At 37.5% G+C, this 9,461-nt stretch overlaps 1 protein-coding gene across 1 annotated transcript in view; it reads left to right on the top strand.

The window, feature by feature from the left end:
• LOC132106100 (gastrula zinc finger protein XlCGF8.2DB-like) overlaps positions 1-9,461 on the top strand; it is a 173,556-nt gene that overhangs the window by 105,441 nt on the left and 58,654 nt on the right. The gene's annotated exons all lie outside the window — the stretch shown is intronic.

Here is a 9,461-nt window from a genome sequence, read left to right as displayed (position 1 = left end):
TTCCCAATACCCCATAGATTTTCTATGAGGTTAAGGTCAGGCGAGTTTGCTGGCCAATTAAGAACAGGGATACCATGGTCCTTAAACCAGGTACTGGAAGCTTTGGCACTGTGTGCAGGTGCCAAGTCCTTTTGGAAAATGAAATCTGCATCTCCATAAAGTTGGTCAGCAGCAGGAAGCATGAAGTGCTCTAAAACTTCCTGGTATACGGCTGTGTTGACCTTGGACCTCAGAAAACACAGTGGACCAACACCAGCACATGACATGGCTCCCCAAACCATCACTGACTGCGGAAACTTTACACTGGACCTCAAGCAACGTGGATTGTGTGCCTCTCCTCTCTTCCTCCAAACTCTGGGACCCTGATTTCCAAAGGAAATGCAAAATTAACTTTCATCAGAGCACATAACTTTAGACCACTCAGCAGCAGTCCAGTCTTTTTTGTCTTTAGATGCTTCTGATGCTGTCTGTTGTTGAAGAGTGTCTTGACACAAGGAATGCGAGAGCTGAAACCCATGTCTTGCATACGTCTGTGTGTAGTGGTTCTTGAAGCACTGACTTCAGCTGCAGTCCACTCCCTGTGAATCTCCCCCACATGTTTTAATGGGTTTTGTTTTAAAATCCTCTCCAGGGTGAGGTTATAGGTATTGATTGTAAACGTTTTTTTTCTACCACATCTTTTCTTTCCCTTCGCCTCTCTATTAATGTGCTCAGACACAGAGCTCTGTGAACAGTCAGCCTCTTTTGCAATGACCTTTTGTGTCTTGCTCTCCTTGTGCAAAGTGTCAATGGTCGTCTTTTGGACAACTGTCAAGTCAGCAGTCTTTCCCATGATTGTGTAGCTTACAGAACTAGACTGAGAGACCAAATAAAGGCCTTTGCAGGTGTTTTGAGTTAATTATCTGATTAGAGTGTGGCACCAAGTGTCTTCAATATTGAACCTTTTCCCAATATTCTAATTTTCTGAGATACTGAATTTGGGATTTTCCTTCGTTGTCAGTTATAAACATCAAAATTTAAAGAAATAAACATTTGAAATATATCAGTATGTGTGTAATGAATGAATATAACATACAAGTTGCACTTTTTGAATGGAATTAGTGAAATTAATAAACTTTTATAGATTATTGATATTCTAATTATTTGACCAGCACCTGTATATGATCTTCAGTTCCCATACTATATGCAAATTTAACAGATTTCAGGACAATGAAAGCAACAGATATGCACTACATATATTCATCATCAGCTAACTTTAAGATCAAAGACGGTAATAGAAGAGAGCACGGCATCAGCACAAGTAAAATCGTTAAGTCTCCTTGTAAAGCTACTTTTAATGAAGATGATTGTGTTCTCATTTGTATCAGTTTTCAACTACTTTTTCATGATGCATGTTGGATTAGTCATATCTTACTATAATATATCATAGCCTAAAAAATGCAGTTTATTACTATAGCATTTCGGGAGGGGGGAAAATGTACAATAATTTTTTAACAAGGAGATGCATTTACACTTCTCCAGTTACATCTGGAATGCGGTCCAGACCACCTCCTAAAGTGGTTTGAGCATTCGGATTCAAATCCGTCTCGAAAGCATTTCGGTGTAGTGGAATAAAAAACTTTAGAGAAACCAGACTTAGTTGGGGGACCAGTTCTCCTCTGGCCTCAATGAACAAACACAACAATTTAAGATTGAAGGCTGCATCACAAAAACAATCGTTTCACAAGTAATTTCTATGATTGACAGTGATAACTAGCAATAAACAGAACAAAATATCTGACAAACCGATGTCAAAATAGACCTGTGTATTAAGTGATTCAGAGTAACAGAACTACAGTTAACTACATGTCTGTAAATAGTATATATTATATATTTAGAAGCTTCTAATGTTGCAGGCAAAATTAACACCTGCCAAATGCGGGAAAAATCAGCTGTGGGGGGTAACACTATCAACGCAGCTGGCTGTCTGTCTCTGGCTGCGTTTACATTTGGGATTAACATGCAACCTGTATCCGGATGTTGTCCACATACACATTGAAATGACAAGTGTAAACACGCTTCTGAGCAACATTATGGTGTTTGTTCCTGAATGAATCAACCATTTAAAAGTTTTGGTTCAGTTGCCATGACTCACTTATTAACCACCTACTGGTAGTTTCAATTATTTTTTTAAATTAAAAGTATCAAATAACAAAACATTTATGCATTTGAAACTGCAGGTTAAAGCATTCCATGTCCCTCTAAGCTACACTGTGTAAATAGCCTACCTCTAAATGCCACGTCATAAGCAACTTCTGCAAAGATTAATTGTGTTGATATTATTAAACTTTATTTCCAGACCCAGAGGGATCCATAATACAATACAAAACACATACATAGTAATACACACACACAGAAAAAATAATAATAATAAATATACAAGAAGTAAAATAGACCTTCCACAGTGTTCATTGTCTAACATACAGACATGTACACCAATGGTTCCACAGTCTGGACGAAAATCTTACAGAACTTCGTCTAGGGTTAGCCAACACAGCAATTAGTTCATTTTTTGACTCCCTACCCATAAATCTAAACATTGTTACGCAAGACTGCAGCACAGGTAGGTACCCCAGCACTAACAAACATATGGCTTGCACTGGAGTCTCTTGGAACTCTTAGCAGCAGCCTCATGCTGTCATTATAAGCCACTGTGAGCTTTCTAATGCTATCTTGCTTATAACGGCACCAAAGATAGGCAGTATACAACGGTGTACAATATGTTCTAAAGAGTGAAATCTTCACAGGGACAGAGCACATACTAAACTTACGACACAACATGTTCGCTTGCACATACAGCTTTCAACGCTGCCTATAAATATCCTTGTCGTCAGACAGGTCATTTGCAATAATATGGCTAAGATATGTAATATCTGTGCATACATCAAGTACAGTACCAGATAGATAAAAATCAGAAAATGTGAATGTTTATCATCTCTACTTCTTATAGTCATAATTTTACTCTTTTTTGGATTATACTTTATATCAAAATCTACACCATACTGTGTGCATAGTCTCAAAATCTGTTGTATACCAGCACTATATGGGCTAAAAAATGACCAAGTCATCAGCGTACATAAGGTGATTAATTAGTGAGTCACCAACCCTACAACCTGTACCACAAGCATTTAAAATCATAGACAAATCATTCATATACACATTAAAAAGAAAAGGAGACAAAATTCCACCCTGTCGAACCCCATTGGTCACTTTAAAGGGAGCCGTTGTTACACTTCCCCCATTTAACTCTCATTGTCTGATGAGAATACCAATAGCCCAAGATTCTAATCAAAAAACCAGGGACCCCACTTTTAATCAATTTTAAAAACAATTTTTGATGATTAACACGGTCAAATGCTTTAGAGGCATCAATGAAGCACAAGAACATTGTGGAATTTTGTTTATTATATCTATCTAAAATTTCCTTCAGTGCAAAAATACATAAATCAGTACCATGCTTTCGTTTAAAACCAAATTGATTATCCGTAGACAGGACGTACCTCTCAACTCTACACAGAATAACTGTCTCCAGCACTTTTGACATAACACTGGCCAAAGCTATTGGCCTTTAGTTATCTGAGCTATTCAGCTTCCCCACTTTATCCTTGATAACAGGTACCAGCTCAACAGACAGCATAGAGTCAGGTAACTCCCCATGAACAAAAAACCCTGTGTAGCACATAGCCATCAGAGGACACAGTTTCTTACTGGCAAGTTTAAGATGTTCAGCTGTAATATGGTCCGGACCACATGCCTTATTATCCCTTAGCTTCAATATTGCCTCATGGATTTCAGAAGAAGTAATAACTACATGAAGCTCTTCTACATATTCCTTCCACCCTGGCTTAACAATGCACCAATTTTTCCTAGGTTTATATAGAGGTCTACTCGAAATACTGAGAGACTCCACAATAGCTTCATACAGGGAACATAAAGCCTTACAGTGTTGCACATTCTTACAATTCATATCCCGACACAATAAAGCATCATTTGGGACCTCAATATTGGCCAGCAAAGCATCTGAAATTTTTGACCAATTTATTTTCTCTACATCAATGCCATTGTCCACAGCAACAACACCGGTATAGTGCCCGTGTTCAGCACCACGAAAAAAGGTATATGGTCCGTAGTAGCCAGATCATACTCAATCTTCATTATCTCAATGGAGTCATGGGCATCCACTGTACAAAGGCTGTATCTAGCCAGGAAGTAGAGTGCCAGGCCTCACTGATATAAGTATAACTATCATTTGGCAATAGTACCTTACTAGATAAAATTAATCCACTGTCTGTACAAAACTGCAATAAATGATTACCAAATGAAGAGTTTGCATCAGTAATGTCAGCATTCATGTCACCTAAAACATATATGCAGGTGGATGAATTATCCTGAATAAAAGACATGATAAATGCCAATCTACTGAGGTACTCATCCTCATTAAATATGCACTCATATGATACTGATTTATTGTTTAATAACAGCCTTAACTTATTATAGAGTGTTTAAACTTAAGAATTTGACTCAAGTGATGAAGCACACTGGCTTTATAAAGGTAAAAATCTATTTAAACTTACTGGAAAATATCCATTTCTATCAATGCTGTGAACTGACCACACAGAATACGAAATATGTCAAAAACTTTAGGAGTCAGCTGTCTTAAGATATCATCACAATAACACACTTAGCAAAATATTATCTAAATATCTTTAATAATAAATTTACAGAAAACATAACTTTTTCACGTTCACCTCAAGCTTTTAGTTTATTTCTGGGTGTTGGCTAGTAGAAGTTATGAATGGCCGGTAACTTAAAAGTTTAGTAGCCAAATTGGCTGGTGAGTGGAAAAGTGAATTTAAATCCCTGGTTGCAGGTAAAACTTTAAAATTGTAGGTTTTAAACTAAAGGCGAGGTAGGTGATCTGGTTCAAAAACATTTGTTGTTATTCAATGGGCTAGGTGCACAAGATGGTGCCGGTGAGCTTCAGTGACGCGAGTGTGTGCATACATACTTCCGGTCTTGCGACACTTGTATTTACTGTAAGGGAAACTTAAATATAAAACGGCTAGATGGATATAATTAATGTTTTTCAAATTTAACAGTGAATAGTAGTATATAGAAATCACGAGGAAACATCCTCCCTACAGTTTTGCGTACCTTTGTGTGGAACTTCATCAAGATAATGCGGAGATTGCTTTATTCTTCTATTGATTACGCGGATCAGCATCAGGTTAATCAGTCCACAGAGATTTTTTCTTTCAAACACAAACCACTCAAATATGCAATACTTTACATTTTCGGAGAGCTGATTTTGTTCTGACTGTTATCTATCTATAAGATCATAAGGTTTCTGACTGTCAAACAAGACGGACAAATATTTCTGATAACGTATGTATATTTTATTAACTTTATTTTATAACAGTTTATAACTGTGTACAATTTAACATAATACTATTATGGTAGGTTTGCATTAATTAAAAGATCGCAGTTTCATGTGTGTTTTTATCAGTGTTTATCTGTTTTGTGTAATATCTGCAGCATAAATAATTTTGTCTATAAGCAGCGCATGTATTTTGTAACAAATTCTTCAGATAAAACAAATATTAAAATTAGTCATGTATTAGTTGTATTATTTTACAGCCCGTTTTTATTCATTTCAAAATGTTTGATGCAAAGTTAACTGTAAAATAATAAAATACGTTGTGAAAATGATGATGAAACAAACTAATGTGCACAATTGAGAAATTTGAAGATAAATCACAGCCCATGTCTCACAAGGTGAATGTTTCATTAAACAAAAAAAATAATAATGTAATACAAACATTTTCGAGAAATAAGTATTTTTACATTTACATAATTGGTAAGGAAAAAATTAATTATGTATCTGTGTGTACACACCATGAGTTCAATTTTCATTTTGTGAACATAGGAAACATTAGTGTATTTAATTAATTCACCAGACCCAGACATACGCAAGTTTCAGATGCACTGGCTCAGTTAACATTTATAGCATAGTAATAATAGAAGTGTAAATCTTAGAAGGTAATATTTGGATTTCTCCGGTTCTCTGCACTGGCGTTTAGCACAACCGGAAATATCAAAGCTCACACTGGCAATAACAGAAATCCAAGATGGCGGAGATATGCACCTAGCCCATTCAATTCAAGTTTCTTTGTATAGCGCTTTTTACGATACAAATCATTACAAAGCAACTTTACAGAAAAATTATGTTTCTACAATATTTAGTAGTAGCTTATAAGTGGTGACTTGTCAGTTTGTGCGCATATGACAAGATTTTTCAGAAAAAGCTGGACAATACAAGACATAGTCAGCCAGACGATGAACATTATAACAGCAATTATTATATGATGCAGTCACACTTGTAGCAATATTTGTTAGTTCTGTTTGTTGATTCAGGGTTAGCATCCTCTGAGGGGTCAGCATCATCTCTTCTCAGGTGTTCTGGATCCAGACTTGGAGCTTGTGTAAATCCTAGTTAAATCCCGTGGCAAAACATAGAAACAAAGAGAGACATCATTAGCAAAGCTGGTGTTCCAACAAAGTAAAATTAATTAGTTTAACCTAAGCTAAAGAATAAGAATGTGCATTTGATCAGATTCAACTGCAGTCACAATTTAAGAGATGCATTATTCGAATGCTTGGCGAAAGAGATGCGTTTTTAACCTAGATTTAAATAGAGAGAGTGTGTCTGAACTCCGAACATTATCAGGAAGGCTATTCCAGAGTTTGGGAGCCAAATGTGAAAAAGCTCTACCTCCTTTAGTGGACTTTGCTATCCTAAGAACTACCAAAAGTCCAGCGTTTTGTCACCTTAGGGACCGTAATGGATTGTAACGTGGTAGAAGGCTAGTTAGGTACGCAGGAGCTAAACCATTTAGGGCCTTATAGGTAACTAATACAGACCTTAATAGGTAGCTAGTGCAGAGACTGTAAAATTGGACCTAGGATGGTCTTCTTATCTGGCTCGGCTCGGTGTTCATCTTCAGTTCTCTCTTCACAGCAGTTCAGTCAGTGTACTGTTTGAGTAAATGAATTACTCCGGGATATTGGTTTGTTTGAACTCAGAGGAAGTGTCAGCCACATTAAAAAAGTTAACAGCTTAAGTAATTTGTGGATTAATGCGTATTAGAGATGAGAACTGTTTAAAACGATTCAGTTCGATTTGGTGAACTGAATGATTCGTTCGCGAACCAGATATCCAGACTGCTTTGTTTTGAACTCTCTCACACAACAGACACGGAAGAGAAGACAATGCTGAATAAAGTCGTCGTTTTTGCTATTTTTGGACCAAAATGTATTTTTGATGCTTCAAAAAATTCTAACCGACCCTCTGATGTCACATGGACTACTTTGATTATGTTTTTCTTACCTTTCTGGACATGGACAGTATACCGTACACACAGCTTCAATGGAGGCTGAGAGCTCTCGGACTAAATCTAAAATATCTTAAACTGTGTTCCAAAGATAAACGGAGGTCTTACGGGTTTGAAACAACATGAGGGTAAGTTATTAATTAGGCCTAAAAAAAAAAAAAAGTTTGGTTCCGGTTGGTTGTCAGTTGAGGTCATTGGTCGGTAGGGATTTTTTTTTTTTTTTTTTAAATTTTTTTTTTTCTCCAGTGGCAGTTTTACACACACACACACACACACGCGCGCGCTGATTTTAAATGTGTGTACCGGTACTTTTACGACAGTGATTCTGTATTCCCGTTTAAAGTCTGTTGTTGCCATAGACACGCAAAACGCACACACACACAAAGCCTTAGCGGGAGTTTGACAGGCGATCTCATAGTAGATTAACATGGAGGATTTGAACTTGAAAAACGGAGTGTACAGACATCTTTTTGTAGTCAAACAACATTCTTTATGATGTTCATTTATGTGGTTTATTTGATTTTGATGCTATAAATTAACTAGAAGCAAGAGACGATCAGTTAGTTTTAACTGATGATCTAACTTACAGCGATCTGTTCGACACATTCAAGAGCCACAAAACGGTATTTATTGTTTACATTTCTTTAAAAAATGACCACATTTGAAAGGTGAAATAACCAAATGAGACTTTGTTTCATATTAAAAGTAAGCTGGTAATGCCCCCCCCCCCCCCCGTTTCTCTTAATGTTACGATTTCCAAACCTTAAGTTATAGCTCACTTTAGGAATTGACAGTTAAAGGGTTTTGATGCAATACTTAATGGTTTTTAACGGATTACTTAAGTGTAAAACAGCATTTAAAGGAAACTGTAATTTAATTAACGATGTGTGAAAGACCGTTTTTCCCCAGTCTCATAAAATAAATTTGGGTCGCACATAAATTGACAGGGTCGGTCGGAAACCGGAACCAAACAAATTTTTTTTTAGGCCTTACATAATTTTGCTATCTGGGTGAACTAACCCTTTAAGATATACAGGGATGTACAATGTGCATATGTGCATTATACTGTAGTCTTAAATATTAAGATACACAGGAATGTACAAGAAGCAAATGTGCAACTTTCAGAGTGTCTATGTGAGGTAGTGAATGATGAATATCTTACTGATAAAGTGTACATTAAGTGGAGGCATGAGGATGTTAAGAGGCTGGTTTTGAGTTTAGGAGCCTGATGGCCTGGGGGAAGAAACTCCTCCTGAGTCTCTCGGTTTTTGCCACCAGGCTACGGAAGCGCTTACCAGATAGCAGCAAAGTGAAAAGATGGGTTACTGGGGTGGGTGGAGACTTTTGATGATTTTAACAGTTCTGCTTCTGCAGCGTTTGAGGTAGATGTCCTGCAGAGAGGGGAAAGCAGACCCGGAGATGCGCTCAGCTAAGCGCATAACTCTCTGCAGGGCTTTGCAGTCTTGACTGGAGCTGTTCTCATACCACACTGAGATACACTGAGTCAAAACACTTTCCATAGCCCCTGAATAGAAAGTTTTCAGGATTGCTGGTGAGACCCTGAATTTACTCAGCTGTCGCAGATGGTACAGTCTTTGCCTGGCTTTATTAACCTGTGTTTGAATGTGAGTAGTCCAAGTCAGGTCCTCTGAGATGTTTACACCAAGGTACTTGAAGCTGCTCACCCTCTCCACAGGGGTCCCGCTGATCATAAGAGGAGTATAGGGCTGCTGCTGTCTCTTCCTGAAGTCCACAATCAGTTCTTTAGTTTTGCTCACATTCAGAGAGAGACAGTTGTCCTGGCACCATGATGTTAATTTATCTACCTCATCCAAGTATACAGTCTCATTATTGTTGTGAATGAGGCCCAGAACCACAGTATCATCAGCAAATTTGATTATAGATGTGGAGCTGTGCGAAGACACGCAGTCATGTGTGTAGAGAGAGTAGAGCAGGGGACTCAGGACACAGCCCTGTGGGGCTCCTACATTCAGGGTGATGGAGTTAGAGGTGTACTGGCCTACTTTCACC

The sequence above is a fragment of the Carassius carassius genome, chromosome 26 (assembly GCF_963082965.1).
Source record: "Carassius carassius chromosome 26, fCarCar2.1, whole genome shotgun sequence".
Lineage (NCBI taxonomy): Eukaryota > Metazoa > Chordata > Actinopteri > Cypriniformes > Cyprinidae > Carassius > Carassius carassius.
This window is presented reverse-complemented; position numbering and strand designations above follow the sequence as displayed.